The sequence below is a fragment of the Lactuca serriola genome, chromosome 8, assembly GCF_051521515.1.
Source record: "Lactuca serriola cultivar US96UC23 chromosome 8, Lser_US96UC23_V15, whole genome shotgun sequence".
NCBI lineage: Eukaryota > Viridiplantae > Streptophyta > Magnoliopsida > Asterales > Asteraceae > Lactuca > Lactuca serriola.
Window position 1 is genome coordinate 181,142,290 of NC_136415.1, and position 21,681 is coordinate 181,163,970.

Consider the following 21,681-nt stretch of genomic DNA (forward strand, 5'->3'; position numbering starts at 1 on the left):
CCAGATCTATGGATTAGAGGAACGGATCTGACCTCAGAAGGTCATTGGAGCTTGAGCATGACATGAACTCGCTAAGTCCCAAGAACAGACTCGACGAGTAGGGCTAGGGTTTCCCATAGTTCACTAAGTGAGTAACTTGCGAGTCGGGGGAATGACTCGGTGAGTCAGAGGGAAATAGAGGACTGGAGTTCAAGGCAGAACTTGCCGAGTTCATAATGGGACTCGGCAAGTTGAGTCGGGGTAGCCCCACGATTCATGCCAGGTGTAACCCATCGAGCAGGGGAAAGACTCGACGTGTCATGCGAGACTAGAGGGATAGTGGACACGCGTAGACTCGCCGAGTCACCCAAGTGCACTCGGCGAGTCGGGTCAAAGTTTGACCGCTGACTTTGTTGACTTTGAGAGTTTGGTCAACAATGGGGTTTTTGTATCAAGAGAGGGGTAAAATGGTCTTTTACCCTTCTGAGGATGCCAAGAGAGGGTTGAGTCTAGTCTTGAGAGTTATATTTATGAGAGTATTTACTTTATGTGATTAGGCGGAGGCTAGACCATATTTCTACCGAGTTAGAGATTTACCGAGACATCTGAGGTGAGTCTTCTCACTATACATTACCTAGAGTGGTAACAGAGTTATGTGCTAGTGTATTGTATGCTATTTATGTGTTGTTATGATATGTGATATGCATGATTAAGAGTTTCCAGAGTTAGGACCAGTGGGTCCATAAAGTTAGGGCTAGAGGGCCCACAGAGAGAGTTGGGACTGGAGGGTCCCACTGAGACACACTAACCAGAGGGTTAACAGAGTTATAGCCTTGAGTGGCTAATATATGTTAGAGTGGTATTTTGGGGAACTCACTAAGCTTCATGCTTACAGTGTTTTATGTTATGTGTTTTAGGTACTAGTGAGGAGCGCGGGAAGGTGTCGACATGATTCGTACACACACACATGGAGTTTTATGTATTTCGATCTTGGGAAACGTTTTGTGGAATAGAGATATGATACAATGAGATTTTATTAATAATTGTGAATGAACAATGTGTTTTGAAAATGTGAGAAATTGCTTTAATTTTTATGGTGTTACAAGTTGGTATCAGAGCCTTGGTTTGAGGGATTCGGATGCATCTTCGGGCGTATCTGAACTCAAACTGAGGATTTTAGAATTTTTTTTGATAACAAAACAGTTTTAAAAGTGTAAAAGAGTTTTGAGACAAACAGAGCAGAGCCGTGTGTACGATCAGCCAGCGCCCGAACGGTGATTTCCCAAAATACCCTTGCAAAAAGTGTTATGAGATATATTATGTTATGTTATATGGTGAGTTTTATTATGCATGCTAGAGTAGACTAGGTATTCTTATTAGGACTAGAGTGGCCTGATATGTGATGCCTTAGTCTAGGAGTTTTGCTGCTAGGGATGCTTGAGAGTGTTTAGATAGCAGCGAGGAGCTTATGAGAGATCTGCTAGTGAGTAGCATATGATTAAAGAGAGTAGATTACTTGGGATTTAGGACTCTAGGAGGAGGAATTGGGATGGATGTTGATGCGGTGTGGACGGTAGTATTGGGCCCGTACTACTGAAGACACTGGGTCAGTACGCAGACCAAGTAAGAATCCTTAGAGTACTAAGGAACAAGTAGGGTGGAGTCATCGAGTGTGGGTATACTCGAGCGATTCCCTAATACTCTTATGTCATATTTCAGAGGGAGATCATGGTTGGGACACGCCACACACCAGGGAGCAGCAGTACTAGTGATGAGGAGATCCGTAGGATCATTCATGAGGAGGTGGCTGCGGCCATCAGGGCAGGGATACTAGAGATGTTCGGGTCTATCAAGACCACACTGATAGAGATATTTGACGAGAGATACGCTGCTCTTTCTGAGGCTGCGGTTGTTGCGGCCACTACAGCCATAACTGCGACTAGGCTGTAGGGTGGTGATGCGTTGCTGTTCCGGGAGTTCAGCAACACAAAACCACCGGAGTTTGATGGGACCCAAGACCCGATTGCAGCGATGAGATGGATTTTACACATCGAGGGGTGTTTCTTTACTTGCTCGTCTCCAGAGCATTTGAGAGTCCGGTTCGCGTTGAACCAGCTTCGCTTGGGAGCGAAGGACTGATGGAAGTTTGTGACAGCGCATTATTCGCCTGCTGAGCTTGCTGCAGTGACCTGGGAGAGGTTCACTTCTATGTTCCGAGATGAGTATGTTCCCCAGGTGGAGAGGGAGCGTTTGGCCCAGGAGTTTCTGACCCTCAAGCAGGGTACTGAGTCTGTTACAGTAATTACGAGGATGTTCCATGAGCGGGCGATGTTCTGCTCAGAGCACGTGTCCTCCGAGCAGGCACGTATGAGCCGATATCTGAGCATTTTGAGGAGGGATATACGAGATTTCGTGGCGAACTCGACGTACCGGACATTTTCTGAGCTTCAGGCAAATGCCCGGAAGAGGGAGATAGAGCTGGAGACCTAGGCTAGGGAGGAGGCTGAGTCTCAGGGGAGATGTAACGTCCCAAAAATCCGTACTAAAAATTTCTTTTATAAATCATTTCTAAAACCATATTCATAAGAGATATCATAAACCATATCACAATTCAGAGTATTAATTTTCAAGACATATGCTCATTATCAAAGTAAAACATCCCAGGCTGTCTAATCTATGGTGTGTGCCATGCGATCACCCCGAGCTCTTCCCTCCGCTACCGGAAGTACCTGAAACCAAAATTGAAAACCGTAAGCATGAAGCTTAGTGAGTTCCCCAACCTACCACATACCATGCATAACCACATACTGCACATACTGGCCATGCCTGCTATTCTGGGCCTCGCCCCCTACCTCAGGCCTCGCCTTCTACAACGGCCCCGCCGCTCCAGGCCCCGCCTGGCTTCGAGCCCCGCTCGGACACATATATGTTTCACTTAGGCCTTGCCTGTCACTGGGCCTCGCCCGCCAACATATACTAACACATAACATATCACAACACATAAACTAAACATATACCACCGAATCCTGTTCTAAGGCCTCACCTATCCCGGGCCTCGCCCATGTCCTGCAACTGATGAGTCATGGAACCCCGTCCACGCTCCTACTGATAGTGAGATACGGGCCCGACCCACACTCACTCTTTCCCTAACCTGGGCCTCGCCCTCACTCTGCCGCTAATGAGATATGGAACACCGTCCATACTCTGCTGCTGGTGAGATACGGGACCTCGCCCACCCTCACCTTCCTACCAGGCACATACAAGTATCACACAGACAACAAGTATACTCTATCATGCAAACTATTTCTTGGGCACCCGCCTGCTATCAATGGACCTTGGTCCTAAATATCATACTGGCATACAGTGCCTAGGGCTAACCCTTGGGTCTTCCTACTCATATCTACATGGACCGACATTGTGGCCTTAGACCCATTCACACAAAGGGAAACTCACCTAGTACTGCTGAACTTGCTGGTAACCCCTCTGGATACTGACCGACAATTCCCTGAACCGCTGCTCCACTAGCTCCCCGAGCTACCAATATCAAAACATATATCATTTAGCTTAACTGATCTCCAAAAGTCAACTAAGTCAACTCTGGTCAAAGTCAACCCTCCAGGTCAACCCTACTCGTCGAGTCTGCCTACTGACTCGCTGAGTTCACATGCTCAGAGTCCTTCCATTCGCGACCCGACTCGCCCAGTCAAACCATGACTCGCCAAGTCCACCGATTTCCGAGTCCTGTCCTGACCAACTCACTGAGTCTCCACCCGACTCACTGATTCGAGTCTTACCTTGAAGGGTTTGGGGTTTCGCGACCTGACTCGCCGAGTCCAAGGCAAACTTCAATAGACTCGCCGAGTTGTTCTTCCAACTCGCCGAGTTCTTGCCCAACTTCATCCAACTCGCCGAGTCCACCCATGTGACTTGCCGAGTCGCTCCAGTTCTTAATCCATTCAGTGGCTTTTCGAGCCATGCTGGGGCTCCAAACTATAGATCCACTCTTCCCAAGTCTATTCCTCACGTAAAGTTGCAAACTTTACGTGAAACCAAAGAGATATGAGCTTAAAACACTTTAGGGCTAGGGCTTGGGGCAAAGATGCTTTACCAACACACCAAGAACTAATACTTTAAGACTCTCTAGGCCAGAATACACTTAGATCTGAAGGGATCCATCTTGAGGATGTCCAGATCCTGAAATTCATCATACTAGGTCCAAAATTTCATAAAGAGGGACATGAAGAGATCTAACAAATAACAAGACAAGGAAGGAAATTGATTACCAAAATAAGTAGCAAAAGAGATGAATCTTCTGGATCCACAACCTTCCTCTTGAACCCTCAACTCCTTATTATCCTTGTAGGCTTCAAGAACACTTAAATCCTTCAATATTGGCTCACACACTCAAAGAGAGCACTAGGGTTTCGTGGGTTAACTTCTGGACAATGGGGGCTACAAATGAGGCTGATAGAAGGAGAATGAGATGTTTAAATAGTGCATAAAGTCCCAGATATAGGGTTTCCCAATACAGACCGGACTCGCCGAGTCCCCTTTTCCGACTTGCCGAGTCGGTTACTTACTCGATCCCCCGGATCCCGCTCCGACTCGCCGATTTCCTCCTTAGAATCGACGAGTTGGCCCTTTAACTTAGGGTTTTCCTTTCCTTTTTTGGTCTTTTTGATTATGGGTGTTACAAGAGAGATCGGCGACCGACGCAGTCTCAGCCGGCAGCCAAGCGGACCAACCCCGCTGATTCGAGATCTGGGAGTCAGAGGGGCCGCACTTGTGGCAAGTGCGGAAAGAGCCACGATGGGGTGTGTAGAGCGGGGTCTTGCTACAAATGTGGCAAGGAGGGGCATATGTCCAAGGATGCCCCAAGGGGTTTGCTGTATGTTTTCACTGCAACCAGACCGGACACCAGAAGGCAGAGTGTCCACAGTTGCAAGGGATAGCTCAGGGAGCATCTCAGGGATCTACGCATGCTGCAGTGAGAGTTATAGACAGTCGGCCCGTAAAGGCCGAGGCACCGAAGGTGCGAGGAAGAGCCTTCCAGTTGACCGCGGAGGAGGTCTGCGCAGGGCCCTATGTCGTGGCTGGTATGTATTCTTTCATGTATCTATTTTGCTGTTTGAGATTTTGTGTTTATATTATGTTATGCGTAGGTACTTTTCTTGTGAGTTATGTACCTGCCTTGGTGTTATTTGACTTGGGTGTGAGTCGGTCTTTTGTATCTTTGGCTTTTAGTCAGCACATCAGTATTAGCCGGGAGGCGTTGAGTCGACCTCTGAGAGTTTCCATAGCTGACGAGAGGGCGGTGTATGCCACCGAGGTGATCCGAGGGTGTGTACTCGAGATTTTCGGCGTTGAGTTTCCGATCGATTTAGTTCCTATTGCGATGGGAGATGTCTGTTTCATTGTGGGCATGGACTGGTTGAGCAAATTTGGAGCGGTTATCGACTGCGAGAGACAGCTGGTGACCATACGAGACCCTAGTGGGGGAGTTCTTACGGTCTACGACGAGGGTACACGTTCGGGGTCAGCATTTTGTTCGGCCTCTAGAGCGAGACAGAGTCTACAACAGGGTTGTAGTGGGTTTATGGCGTATGTGATGGATACGAGGGTTGATTCAGGGAGGCCGAGGTCAGTTGATGAGGTTCCGATAGTACGAGAGTTCTCGGATGTTTTCCCAGAGGAGTTGCCAGGCGTGCCTCCTGAGAGACAGGTAGAGTTTCGTATCGATTTGGTTCCGGGGGCAGCACCTATCGCCAAGGTGCCCTATCGCCTTGCACCTCCAGAGATGCAGGAGTTATCCTCGCAGCTTCAGGAGCTGTTGGGGAAGGGGTTTATTCGGTCAAGCAGTTCGCCGTGGGGAGCGCCTATCCTCTTTGTCAAGAAAAAGGATGGTTCACATCGGATGTGCATTGATTACCGGGAGTTGAACAAGTTGACGGTCAAGAATCGTTGCCCGTTGCCAAGGATCAATGATTTGTTCGATCAGTTACAGAGAGCATCTTGGTTCTCCAAGATTGACTTGAGGTCTGGATATCATCAGATGAGGGTGCGAGATGAGGATATCCAGAAGACAGCGTTCATGACTCGTTACGGGCATTACGAGTTCGTGGTGATGCCTTTCGGGCTCACTAATGCACCGGCGACGTTCATGGATCTCATGAACAGAGTGTGCAGGACGATGTTGGACCGCTCGGTGATCGTGTTCATCGACGATATATTGGTGTATTCGAAATCCAGAGAGTAGCATGAAGAGCATTTGAGGGAGGTCCTTGGAGTTTTGAGACCGGAGAGGCTTTACGCCAAATTCTCCAAGTGTGATTTCTAGTTACGAGAGGTCCAGTTCCTTGGGCACCTCGTTAACCAGAATGGGATATTGGTCGATCTGGCCAAGATTGAGGCAGTGATGAGTTGGGAGGTGCCGAGATCCCCCACCGAGATCAGGAGTTTCTTAGGATTGGCAGGCTATTACCGGACATTTATCAGGGATTTCTCCAAGATCGTCGTGCCACTCACCAAGTTGACCCGGAAGGGTGTTGCTTTTTCATGGGGCCCAGAGTAGCAGGCCTCCTTCGAGACACTTCACTAGAGACTATGCAAAGCCTCGGTGTTAGCCCTTCTGGAGGGGATAGAGGACTTTGTAGTGTATTGTGACGCGTCGATATTGGGGTTGGGAGCGGTGCTTATGCAGAGGGGGCATGTGATAGCATACGCATCGAGGCAGCTGAAGCCTCATGAGATGAGGTATCCCACCCACGATCTGGAGTTAGGGGCAGTGGTGTTCGCCCTCAAGACTGGCGTCACTATCTATATGGGGTTCGATGTACCATATACACGGACCATAACATCTTGAAGTATTTAATGGATCAGCCCAACCTGAACATGCGCTAGAGGAGATGGTTGGATGTGGTGAAGGATTACGATTGTGAGATACTATACCACCCAGGCAAGGCTAACGTTTTAGCCGATGCCCTGAGTCGTAGGGCGGAGGGCGCCCCGATACGAGATATTTGTATGAGGCTGATAGTGATGACCCCAGTGTTTGACGCCATTCGAGGGGACCAGGATGAGGCCGTGAAACCAGAGAACCATAAAAGAGAGCGGGTTATCGGGCAGGTATCGTAGTTCGTCACCGATAGCCGAGGGCTTATGACCTTTCAGGGTTGGATTTGGGTACCGTTTGTGGGCGGAACACGTACCATCATGATGGAGGAGGCGCATAGATCGAGGTTTTCGATCCATCTCGGGGCCACTAAGATGTATTTGGACCTGAAGAGAGAGTATTGGGGGCCCTGTATGAAGAGGGATATTGCATGGTTCATTGAGAGGTGTTTGACCTGTCGCAGGGTTAAGGCCGAGCACCAGAGACCGCATGGTAAGTTGCAGCCGTTGGAGGTTCCCGAGTGGAAGTGGGAACAGATTACCATGAATTTTATCACCAAATTGTCGAGGACTACTAGGGGCATCGATGCAATTTGGGTGATTGTGGACAGGTTGACGAAGAGTGCTCACTTCCTTGCTATCAGTAGAGCTCTTCTGCCGAGAGGTTGGCATAGTTGTACGTGAAGGAGGTGGTATCATGACACGGAGTGCCGATCTCGATCGTCTCAGATCGAGATGTGCGTTTCACTTCCAGGTTCTGGAATAAATTTCATGAGGAGTTGGGTACGAGGCTGCATTTTAGCACCACATACCACCCACAGACCGACGGGCAGAGCGAGCGGGCGATTCAGACGATCGAGGACACGCTTCGGGCATGTGTACTGGACTTCAGAGGGAGTTGGGACACATATTTACCTTTGGCTGAGTTTTCCTATAACAACAGCCATCATTCGAGCATCGATATGCCACACTTTGAGCTGTTGTATGGGAGAAGGTGTCGGACTCCCATTTGCTGGGGGTGAGGTCGGTCAACGTGTGATGGGTAGTACAGAGATAGTACTTCAGATGACTGAGAAGATTCAACAGGTCAGGTAGAGTTTATTGACGGCTCAGAGTCGTCAGAAGAGCTACGCAGACAGGCGTTGCTCGGAACTCGAGTTCCAAGTTTGTGACTTCGTACTCCTGAAGGTATCTACTTGGAAAGGAGTGATCCGATTCAGGAAGAGAGGCAAGTTGGGGCCTTGGTATATTGGTCCTTTCAGGGTGACGGCCAGGGTGGGCAGGGTAGCGTACCGTTTGGAGCTACCTGCGGAGTTGAGTTAGATTCATGATACCTTCCACGTGTCTCAGTTGAGGAAGTGTATCACTGATGAGTCGACAGTGGTTCCATTAGAGGACATTCAGGTGGATGCGAGCCTGAACTATGTAGAGAGGCCGATCGCGATTCGGGATAAAAGGATCAAGGTTTTGAGAAACAAGGAGGTGCCATTGGTTTAGGTCCAATGGCAACATCGGAAGGGTTCCGAGAAGACCTGGGAGCCGAAGTTAAAGATGCGTGAGCAGTATCCAGAGTTATTTATGGAAAGAGACTTCGACGGCGAAGTCTGATTCTAGGTTGGAGGAATTGTAACATCCGGATTTCCAGGTACATTATTTATTCATTTATTTTGGAGATTTTGGAGGGACTCGGCGAGTTGATGCTTAGACTCGCCGAGTAGAGTCGCGAATTCCGTCCGGGTTAATGACCGGACTCGGCGAGTCGACTAGTGGACTCGGTGAGTCCGCGCTGTTTAATGAAACCCTAATCCCCAGGGTTTGAGGCCTATTTAAAGGGGCTTATAGCCACCAATTGAGGCTACCAGACCCCTGAGTGAAACCCTAAGCGATCTAGAGTGTTTGTGAGGAAGGAGAGGCCATTTTTGATCCTTGTGTGGGTGTTTTTGCAAGAATAAGGTGACCAAGGCAAGAGGGAGCTGAAGAGGGCGCTATTTTATGGATTTCAGAGCCAAAGAACTTCATATTGAGGTATATATTCGATCTTTCTTCAGTTTTTGGTGTTAATCCTTGAGGGTTAGGGTTTCTAGCCCATTTAGAGTGTGAATGATGGTGCCATTGGTCCCTTTTTGTGTTGAAGCTTCGGATTTGGATCCAAAGAGGTCCAAAGACCTTAACTCCCTAATCTTTATGGGGTGACATTGGGTAATATGAGCTTAGGGTGACATGTTGAGGCCATTTCTTCAAATAGAGCCATTTGATATTTGCATGGGCATCAAGATCCAGACTTTACGTGTTTATATTGCTTAAGGAGGCCAGATCTATGGATTAGAGGAATGGATCTGACCTCAGGAGGTCATTGGAGCTTGAGCATGGCATGAACTCGTCGAGTCCCAAGAACAAACTCGATGAGTAGGGCTAGGGTTTCCCATAGTTCAATCAGTGAGTAACTTGCCGAGTCGGGGGAATGACTCGGTGAGTCAGAGGGAAATAAAGGACTGGATTTCAAGGTGGAACTCGCCGAGTTCATAATGGGACTCGGCGAGTTAAGTCAGGGTGGCCCCGCAATTCATGGTAGGTGTAACCCGTCGAGTAGGGGAAAGACTCGACGTGTCATGCGAGACTAGAGGGATAGTGGACACGCGTAGACTCGCCGAGTCACCCAAGTGCACTCGACGAGTCGAGTCGTTTGACCGCTGACTTTGTTGACTTTGAGAGTTTGGTCAACAATGGGGTTTTTGTGTCAAGAGAGGGGTAAAATGGTCTTTTACCCTTCTGAGGATGCCAAGAGAGGGTTGAGTCTAGTCTCGAGAGTTATATTTATGAGAGTATTTACTTTATGTGATTAGGCGGAGGCTAGACCATATTTCTACCGAGTTAGAGATTTACCGAGACATCTGAGGTGAGTCTTCTCACTATACATTACCTAGAGTGGTAACAGAGTTATGTGCTAGTGTATTGTATGCTATTTATGTGTTGTTATGATATGTGATATGCATGATTCAGAGTTTCCAAAGTTAGGACCAGTGGGTCCATAGAGTTAGAGCTAGAGGGCCCACAGAGAGAGTTGGGACTGGAGGGTCCCACTGAGACACACTGACCAGAGGGTCAGCAGAGTTATAGCCTTGAGTGGCTAATATATGTTAGAGTGGTATTTTGGGGAACTCACTAAGCTTCGTGCTTACAATGTTTTATGTTATGTGTTTCAGGTACTAGTGAGGAGCGCGGGAAGGCGCCGACATGATTCGTACACACACATGGAGTTTTATGTATTTCGATCTTGGGAAACATTTTGTGGACAGAGATATGATATAATGATATTTTATTAATAATTGTGAATGAACAATGTGTTTTGAAAATGTGAAAATTGCTTTAATTTTTATGGTGTTACATATATATAATAAAAAGCAACTTGGCTAGAAATAATATACATTTAGGTTTTAGAATTTGGCCACCAAAGTTTCTTATTTTAGAATTTGGTCAATAGTATATTTTTATGGTTTTAGACTTTGGCCAAAAATTTTGTGATTTTAGACTTTGGCCACAAAACTTTCTCATGTTGGTACCTAGACTTTCATATTGTAACACCCCATTTTTACCTTTGATGTAGATTGTAATATTGAACGTTTGTTATAAATTCGAAAGATAAATATATTACTTATTAACGTAAATAATCTAAACAAAAGTCGTAGTAATTGTAATTCCAAAAGTGTGCATATAAAGAATGTCTAAATCTGACTTTGTATGAAGAAGTTATGATTTTTCAATGCTTTGATGCAGTGGTGTGCGATATAGAAATTGAAATCAATATCGGTTGAGTGTTAGCCAAAATGATTTAAACAAGATTTGAAGATCTTGTAAATACGAATCCGTTGATATAAACATAGTTGAGAACGAAGATCGTATGAAGGAGTTTTGATTTCCACACAGATTTTAACAATGTAAGCCTCTATAAAAATATGAATTTATAATAAAGTGAAAATTAGCCAACAAAGTGTAAATGAAAGTTTTAGTACTCATTGATAGCTTATAGTACGTCGAAAACGGAGCTCGTATGAGAGAGATACGATTTTTAAAAATATGAGAATTCATACGCGCAACGCGCATAACTACTAGAAGCTGGGACGCGGGCCACATGGAAGTAGACACCTGGCAACCATCGAATGGATCAGCGTAGACCATAAGCGCGACGCGCCCAGGTATAGAGCACGACGAGTAGACCATATCTTTAGTTCCAAGTTTCTTGAGATTTTGGGATTTTAGGAAGTTTCATTCTAGAAAGGTTTGGAAGCATCGAAGAGTCGGGGGAAATAGAAGCGTTCGGGTCGAAGTCCTGCCTGCGATCTTCCCGGTTTTCGTCAAGAAACTTCTGTAGGTTAAGATGCACTTACTACGATTTAAATGTAACATATATTTATATTCATAGTCGTTATTATGAATGTATAAATAAGATTTATCAGTGATTCCATTTATAATCATGATTGATCTACTTATGAGAATGATGTCTAGGCTAGATCTAGTGAGATGTTTAAAATGGGATTTCCAAACAGAATACTTTGTATACCAAACAGACCCTACCTTCGATAAGATCTTATGTGGTTGTTCCTTATTTGATAGATCTTTCGGTACTCATTGGGATTAATGAAAGATCTAGCTTCTATTACTAGATTTCCACAGAGACTAATAACGTATTGCATTATAGGTTAATACTTGTTAGGCACATTGCTCACCAATTGGATTACCTAGATAGCTATTAATCATATGAGAAATTATCCAGGTGATTTTTCTAACTATACTATATACTTTAGTATGTATCCTCTATTTGTTAGGATGTAGTTTCCCTATAGTATGAAATTAGGCAATTAAACTACCTTAGTTAGTTGCTTGTTGAGTGGGACTATTTGTCTGCTATATATGTGTTGATTGATGGTTTTATTAGGTTACAACAAAATGCACAATGCGGAAAATCACTTAACAATTAAGAAAGGGAACATGCAACCTAAAAGGATATATGTATTACACTATGAGGGCAACATACTTCGAATAACAAAATCTAGCATAAACCCTAGTTAATTCGAAAATCATATAAGTGTTAGGGTTTACATACCTTAGAGTTGTTATTGTAAAAAATTCCTTAAATCCCTTCTGTTGTTTCTTTAGAAAGCAATCATCAAAAGAATGATGCCTCTAATGGCTCATACCCAAAACCCTAAAAACCTTAGAATGAAGAGGAGAGAGAGAGGAGAGAGATAGAAATTTCGTTCCTAACCTTTTAGGTAAAAGTATCCACGAAATTTGATACCCAAGGGATCCTATTTATAGTTTGGGTACATTGCAGGTGTGAAGTCCAAAACAAAATGACATATGCAGAATAAGAATCAAATCATGAATCAATCACACAAATTGCAAGTAATCTAGTCAAAGATTTTGTATATTATTGATGAGAAAATGGAACATACAAAGAGCGTTGGGTTTTGCTCAACCTAACTGATGTTAATATAAAAAGGGAGTTTTTGGAAGCTTTTTTAACAAGCTAAGCTAAGATTATATATATATATATATATATATATATATATATATATATATATATATATATATAATAGTGGTTAAATATATCACATGTTAGATAACTAAAGTGAAGTACTAAGCATAAGATTCTTCATGAAAAGTTTCCAAACATAGCCTTCGGAAATTGAATTGATTAAATAATGCATTTAATTCCAATTCAAATCATTTCCTTATTAGCATCCAGGCTTTTGGAAATCCTAGTAGAGCTCCCAAAACCATCCACCCTTGGATGGTTATAGAATTGTCTCTTTCATTCAACAATTGAACAATTACAATTCACCCCTTGAACCTTTAATTAATTCTAATTAATCATGAATTAATTCTAGATTAATTCTGATTAATAATTAATTATATCTTTTTTATTTTTTATTAATTTATTAACCATATAAATTAACAAATCAATTACTTAACTATTGATATCATATTAATTTATTAATCACATAACAAATTAACAAATCAACTATCTATTTTTAATTAATATATTAATCACATAATATATTAAAAAATAATTTCTCTCTCTCTCTCTCTCTCTCTCTCTCTCTCTCTCTCCCTCTCTCTCTTTTTCTATCTCTCTGTCCCTCTCTCTCTCTTAATATCATTTCTAACTATTTATGGTTATGAGGGCAACCCAAAAAAGATTTCAATTCTATTTGTAGGTTTATACCAATTTTTTTATGAGTTTAGGCACCTTAACCCGTTATATATATACACACACATATATATATATATATATATATATATATATATATATATATATATTATGTGGGAGTTAAGGGCGGACCAACCTCGTGGTGAAGGGGAATATTCTCCGGCAGACCAGCGTTATGCTTAAGCGAATGGGTGTACCATCTTTATGCCGAAGGCAAAAGGGGTGGACCAGCATATATGCGGAAGGCCAAAGGGGCAGACCATCATGTTACAGGCCATTATGTGCGTGTGTGTGTGTGTATATATATATATATATATATATATATATATATATATATAGTTGTTGAATAACTATTTTTTAAGTTGTTCTTTGGATTGTAGAAAGGCTCCAATATGACTGTACCCGCATCAAATAAATTAATAATGTTTTTAGTCGTCCGCTAAAACTCTCTTTAATAGTTGTATGACAATGATCTTATAATATAAATGGGATATTGAATCTATATTTTATATGTTTCAAAAATGAAAAAATTTTATGTTGAAAATTGGGATGTTACAAGTTGGTATCAGAGCCCTAGTTTGAGAGAATTGGATGAACACTCGTGTGATTACAAACTCAAACTAAATCTTGAAACTAATATAAATATTTAAACTTTGACAATTATCCTTTAATTGGACAAGCATGATCATTAACTTATGAAAAAACAAGTTTCATGGTTCAAAAAACAATTTGGGGGTAATGATCCTAATCCAATTTCTGGCCAAAAGTCGAAATTCTGCCCACTGGAGCACCAAATCGGCGAGTACATGAACTGGACTCGTCGAGTTGGTCATTTAACAACGGGACTCGGCGAGTTCACTGGACAGAAGGCAGAAATTTGATTTTTTACACTTTGAAAATCAATATAACATCAACTATAATAAAAAACAATCCTAGGCTCTGATACCACTGACGGGTTTTGAGCATCCTAACAACCTTAAGGTGCACATACAACCCTAAATGTTTTAGATCTATGTTTTTTCTAATTATACATGCAATTTGATTTTCCAAAACATTTCCCTAACTAGCATGCAAACATGGGTACTTGTATAACAAAAATCTAGGTAGAACACATACCTTTTCTTGTAGCTTGATTCCTTGGACCTTTAAGAGCCTAGCACCCCAAATGTGATGCCTCAAATTCTTCAATCTTCACACAACATCACCAACAATGGAGGACTTAGGAGAGAATACTTGCACTCAAAAATAGGCTATGGCTCTTCCAAGAACACTAGGGGTGCCGATTTTAGGAGCTCATAGGTTTCTTATATAGTGTGGCAAAACTAGGGTTACACCATGTAAACCCTAATGTACATGACCTTCCATATTCCTTATGCTCCATGGGTTAAAACCTCCATGGATCATCCATGGGTTGTCACTTGGGTTTAACCTAACATAAGGAATCATAGACCATTGGCCCACACCATAAGAATGAATGATTTAGCAAATCAACCCCTTATATTTTATTAGTCTCTTTTGATCACTAAATTAATTCCAAATTAATTCTTTATAAATACGATTTAAATAATATAATTTCATATTAATATATTAGAACTTATAATATATTAATAAATCATGAATATCCTCTTCTCAAAAGTCCATCCTTACAAATTGTTCTGGTGCCATGCAACTCAAATGGACCATGCTTCTCTCGGGTCAGGTACATACCGATTATAGTTATGGGCTTAGACACTAAATCCAACAATATCATCTTGCATTTCGTATCATTCACCATAAAATTTTTATTCTCGTCCATCGCCATAAATGAAGAGGAACAACCATGATCTAATTTCATTGGTATGAGGCACCACAATTAACCACCCATTTGGGTCTAATAGTAAGGGAACTCATAGACGCACACATCTTCTCATCATCGAAGGAAATAGAAGAAGTTTAATTGGTATTCTACTCTATTTTCTATCATTTCAAAATCACAAACCCAATTTCCTTCTTCATGACAATAGTTGCACTTGCCTTTGCCCTTTCTTTTACTTTTTAAAGAAGTCTTTCTCGAGTTGGAACACCCTCGGTTCTTTCCTTAATAAGCCATGGCTACTCCAACTACTACCTAGAGAGATTTAATTATTAAACCCTTGAATTTGACACTTTAAATCTTTTGAAAGAATCCCATCTTCATATTACATAAAGTTATGAAATTTCTCCCACAAATAAGGTTATTGGCAAAACTTGTGTATCTCTCCGAAAAAGTGAGAAAAAGGACCATGGATAATATTTCATTCTTGAACTCTAAACTTGAAACCTTCAAACACATGACTAAATCATAAAATATCCTTATAAGATTCGTTATTTCCATTCTATAAGTAAGAATTAACTTCAAAAGAATTAGCGTATTAGTTAGTGACATTTTCAAATAAATCTCCTCATGCTTGTACCAAATCCCCTCCGTCAACTATATGATACTCAAAATCTATTTTTTCATTTTGCGAAGCTCTTGTGGTGATATATCTAGATCAAGCTCCCCCAAAGCATAAACAACGAGTGATAATTGTTTTTGGGCACTACCACCTTTATCTTCCATTGCAATTTACCAAAATCACTATCCATATTCCACTTTTCAATTTGAAAATGGTGCCCAATCTTTAAAATATGATGAATATTTTGAAGCGAAAATGTTTATTTTATCTAAGTCAGACATTTTATCGAACACTTTGTGTGCACCATAAACTAAAAAACCCTAGAAAAAAATAGGATGCCCAAAATGCAATGCAAATCAAACCTAGATCCCCTCATACCACTCGTAGAGGAAAATATAATCAGCCGAAAGTGTGATGATATCCGAGATTCCGGTTAATGAGAATCAACACCTGAAATACGAAAACATTGGTCCCTAGAGAAAAGGGTTATCCCAACAACCAAAAAGAACAAACACGATGCAAAAATACTAAGATAACGATGTCTAACACAATCCAAACAAACCATATATAACAATAATCATCAAGCAAAAAGGCACGGAATTTAATGTGATTCCACAATTGTAATATTGTGTACATACATAGGGATAAATGATTACATGTATATTGCTCGAATAAAATGGGATTACAAAGCTTACCAATGTACAAAGATAATCCAAAACTATAAAATCATCACTAAAAAGAAAGTGGAAGAACTAGGGTCAAAGCTGACATAAGAACAATTTAAAACCAATTAGGATGCTCTATTGCTACTTTCATGCTAGTTGAAGTCGCATATTAAAGCGACCCTGATTAGCAATATTATTAGATAGAACTAGCAAAGAATTAGTAGAAAAAGTAGTAGAAGTGTTATGCGATAGCTTCGACTCTATGCTAGTTCGATGCTGCTAGTTCAACTAGCTAGGAACACTACTACAAAAAAGCTTATAGGACCCGGTTATTTCATTTAAATAACCCGGTTTTGAACCGGGTCCTAAAGCCAGTGAGACCTATATGGAAAAAGAAATAGAACCCGGTTTTAAAACTGGCTCCTATCTAACACAAAAGAACCCGATTGTTCATAAAACCGAGACATATATATGGCTAAAAGATCCCGGTTCCAATCCCCAAACCGGGTCATATAAAGATTAAATATGGACCGGTTTCATTCAAATAACCGGGTCTTTTTCAGCCTTCCAAAACCGACTAGCAAGCATGGTTATAAGAATTCAATTGGTGCCAACTTTATTCAAATAACCATAATATAAAATAAAGAAAACAATTCATAAAAAACACAAACTGAACAAAACAAAAATTATGCATTGATGAACAAATTACATTTTTATAAACATGTTAAGCAACCAATCATTATAGTCATCGATAAAAACATGCTTAAGTGCTTCTAAAAACTCCTTGATTTGGTCATTTCATACTACATAAAACTTACATAAATAAATTCAAAAATAAAATTGTTTTCCCAGGTGTTGTCCAATAATCAAGTGTTGCAGCTATCCTCCAACCTCACTTAAAAACAAAACACAACAACTATCCTTCATTCCCACTAATAAAACAAAACACAACAAATAATTAGTTTTTTGTCTAGCATTTTAAAAAAGTTAGAATTTAGCAAACAATCATTAAACTAAAAGTAGGATGTTATAAAGATTAACAACTAACCTTATATGCACTTTTAGACAACCACATCATTCATAAAAATTTTCATAAATTCTCTAGCCCATGTAGCAATAGTTGTAACCAATGCATTTTCCTCAAATGCAGTTTTGTCATTCCAAAGGGTACCAAACTATATGAAAATAAAATTAAAACTACTAAATAACGAAACAATTTGTTTCTTACTTTGGAATAAAATATTTTTTAAGAAGTACTTACTCTACTCGAAAATTCATGTTGTCTGTTCAAAACAAAATCAAAGATCCAATTCATTACATAATGCCCACTTAGCTCGCGTTGCATTACACTAGCTTGGTTGCACTAAAATTGTGATAGAAGGTAAACATAAATCATAAGCAAAACTACATCTAACTAGTGGATAAGTAATAAGATAAATTACCTCAGTAAGCTTCCATACATTTAGAATTGATGTGTTCTTTTTATACATCTCAAAAGCCCTAAAAATAAACTAGCAACAGAGTTGTATTCAAACTTATGGAAAGAATGTTATTTTCATGTCATATTAAGAAATTTCTTACTTTTCCAAAAGTTGGAGCAGGTAGTAGTTGTCCACCGGATTTTTCATAGGTTTCATCATAGAATACAAAATGTATACAATATGATTTAAAGAGCAAATCACCAAGAGGACCCAATGCGTACTAGTAATGTTTTGAAATTTTAGTATATAAACACAAAAAAAACAAATAACTAGTAATATAGATAGAAACGTATGATACTTTTGCAGGTATGATGCGATAAGAAACGATTTTCCATGATGAAGTTGCATTGCATCAACGAGATAATTGACGACATCAACATATGATACTTTTGCAGGTATGGTGCGATAAGCACATTTGCTTTGCAGTTTTCATCATGGATATTCCAACGTTTCTGTTTATGTTTTTTTTTTCTTTTAAAAGAATAACTATTAGTAACATATATTAATTAAATGAAAACACATGTAATGTGTATTAGATTAGAAACCTTGATGGTCAACCATAAGTTCTCCTTTTCATTTGCTGGCACTTTTTTCCAAGTGATCAGATATTCAATAAAAATTAATTTTCTCGTAACAACCCCGCAGTCATTGGCGAACTTATTTTGATTATCGCCACAATGCTGACCAAGACTGTTAAATTCAACTTCTTGTGGCTCTATTATATCCATTAGAGGTGTGGCTGTTCTTTTTTTCCTCGATTGTGGTTGTGGCTGTGGTACCGGTTGTTGTTGTGGCTAATAATTCATCATCTTTATTGTAGATGATTTGCAAATGGCTCAACCACCAACCTGAATAGAATACAAAAACATTTCAACATGATATCACCAATAACTCTCTTGTAAAATAGCAACAAGTGAAACAAAATCATCAAAACATGAAGAAGAAAAAACACATCAAATGATAAGTTTAAACTAAAAAAGAAGGCTATGGTTGTCCGTTTTTGTGTGTATTTCTCCTTCCAAACATGTATATATATATATATATATGTACACACTACTATACGTGTGTTTGGTGTGTACGTACAAGGCCATATAGAAGTGCTAAGCTTACAATTTACATAGGAATTAGGAATTTAGTTCAAATTATGCATAAAAAGATAAATAAGCTAATCATATAATATACTCGACTAGTAATAATTCAGGAAAAAAAAGTAATGTCCACTTTTTATCAGTTTCAAATCTCACAGAGCACTTTACATAAATACTTAACATGCAAATTTTCAAGACTACAATTTGTAGTTAGACCCATAACATAAAAAACTAATGTAATATATCACTACATGAATTACAAAACGAAAAAGTAAAAGAACTTACATTTCAAAATATGAAACTTTACATGTTAATTAAAATTTACTTTCAAAAAATATGAAGACCCATTGAAGACTTTTCACAAACACTTAATATGCAATTTCAAATGTTCAATACCAACAATTTTAAATTGTAGTACTTAAACACTAAATTGCAATTTTCTCAAGAATTAAACATATCAAAGTTGAATTGATTAAAAAAGAAACTCACAAACCAGATAACCAAAAAATAAGAACTTAGTATTTTCAAGGATCAAGGATGTATCAGTGTATTGGAATGCTAGGCACTATGGATATATACATACATAAATTTCTAACAAAATCCTTCAAGTTCCTGTTTTGTTCTCATGTATTCTCGTTTAAATCAACATTAGTACATGATTCATGCATATATAAATCCATGATTTTACAAAACATAAGTAAACCCCTCTAATAAAACTTTCAGAAATCAAATATCAACATATAAAACTTACAATTTGAAAGAGTGGAAGACGTTAGCAGTGGCAAAAAGAGGACCAATAGAGATATGAGTCGTGTATACGAAGACTGCTGCCTTGGCAATGAATTGGCGACCTGCAGACTTGGTGACCTGCTGATCTGATGTAGGGGACAGGGGAAATCGAGGAAAAGATAAGGGTTTTAGGCACCAGAATTATAGTCAGGACCAGGAGGAGGAATCGTCCCACAATGGTGTTCCCGTGATTTTGTGGTAGCCAGCGAAATCCCCGGTTGGTTATGCGGTGAAGAAGAATGCGAGGTGTAAGGAGTGAAAACGTGTTTGGGGTTTTGATTTTACCCAAAATTTGTGGCGGGTTATACAATTTCCATGGCGGGATCTCCAAAAGCTTTACCAAATCTTATATCAGCCAAATCTAAAAGGGAATATGACTTATCAAGATAATTAACTTTTCGGTATGTTCACATCTGGGTAACTATCTTTTTTTTTTGTACATATCTAGGCAACAAACTTTTTGGAAGTGTTCACATATGACCATTATAACCTGCTATAGCAGGTTAAATCCTAGATGTGAACTCTTTCAACAAGTTTGTTACCTAGATGTGTACAAAAAAAATAGTTACCCAAATATCAACAAAACGAAAATTAAAAATTAAATTACATGAATGGTCCCTGTGGTTTAGGGGAATTTGTAGTTTTGGTCGCTAACTTATTTTTTTAACTTAAATGGTCCCTCCTGTTTATTTTTGTTGCGCGTTTGGTCCCCATCTTACCTAAAAATACTATTGTGCCCTTATTAATTTATATTTTTAATTAATTTTCTTATCTATGTATTTATTTTTTACATATTTAAAAAATTAATAGACCACACATATTTGTATCTCATCGGATGATCCCTACTGTTTATTTTTAATTAATTTATTTTTTTAACTCAGATGATCCCTACTGTTTATTTTTGTTACGCGTTTAGTCTCTGTGTTATCTAAAAATACTATTTTTCCCTTATTAATTTTTTAAATTAATTTTCTTGTTTATGTATTTATTTTTTATAAAAAAATTAATATACCCCACATATATGTATCTCATCACCGTAAACCTGAAACCACATTTAAGAAATTTAATTTGAGTCTTACCATTCACCATCTCATCTCTGATCCTCCTCATCTTCTATTTCTTTTCTATCTTTAGTAACATCGACGTCTTCACCGTCCTTCTTTTTTTTGGTACTTCAACTCTGGCGAACCAACACCATAACCTACTATCTCTTCATCTTTAGTGGGTTGTGGTGTTGATTCGACGGAGTTGAAGGACCGAAAAAAGAAGTGATGATGAAGACGTCGATATCACTAAAGATGAAAAATAAATAGAAGTTGAGAAGGATGAAAGTTGGGATGGTGAGGAGATACAAATATGTGGGGTCTACTAATTTTTCTTAAACATATAAAGCATAAGTACATAAACAAGAAAATTAATTAAAAAAAATTAATAATGACACAATAGTCTTTTTAGGTAAGACAGAGACCAAGTTCGTAACAAAATTAAATAGTAGGGACCATCCGAGTTAAAAAATTAAATTAATTAAAAAATAAATAGTAGGGATCATCCGAGGAGATACAAATATGTGTGGTCTATTAATTTTTTTAAATATGTAAAAAAATAAATACATAGATAAGAAAATTAATTAAAATAATAAATTAATAAGGGCACAATAGTATTTTTAGGTAAGACGGGGACCAAACGCGCAACAAAAGTAAACAGTAGGGACCATTTAAGTTAAAAAAAAAATAAGTTAGCGAACAAAACCACAAATTCCCCCAAACCACAGGACCATTCATGTAATTTAATTTTTACATTTCGTTTTATTCATATTTGGGTAACTATTTTTTTTGTACACATCTAGGTAACAAACTTGTTGAAAGCGTTCACATCTAGGATTTAACTTGCTATAGCAGGTCATAATGGTTATATGTGAACACTTCCAAAATGTTTTTTACCTACATATATACAAAAAAAAGATAGTTACCCAGATGTAAACATACCGAAAAGTTAATTACCTTCATAAGTCATATTCCCAATCTAAAAGGGCGCTCATTTTCCCACTTAATTGATTTGATGCTGCCACTGAATAATTTATGGAAAGAAAATAATACCCTTAACTTATTTAACTGTAAAATACCTTAAATAAAGCCCTAGGATAACAGCCCCTTGTGTATCGGC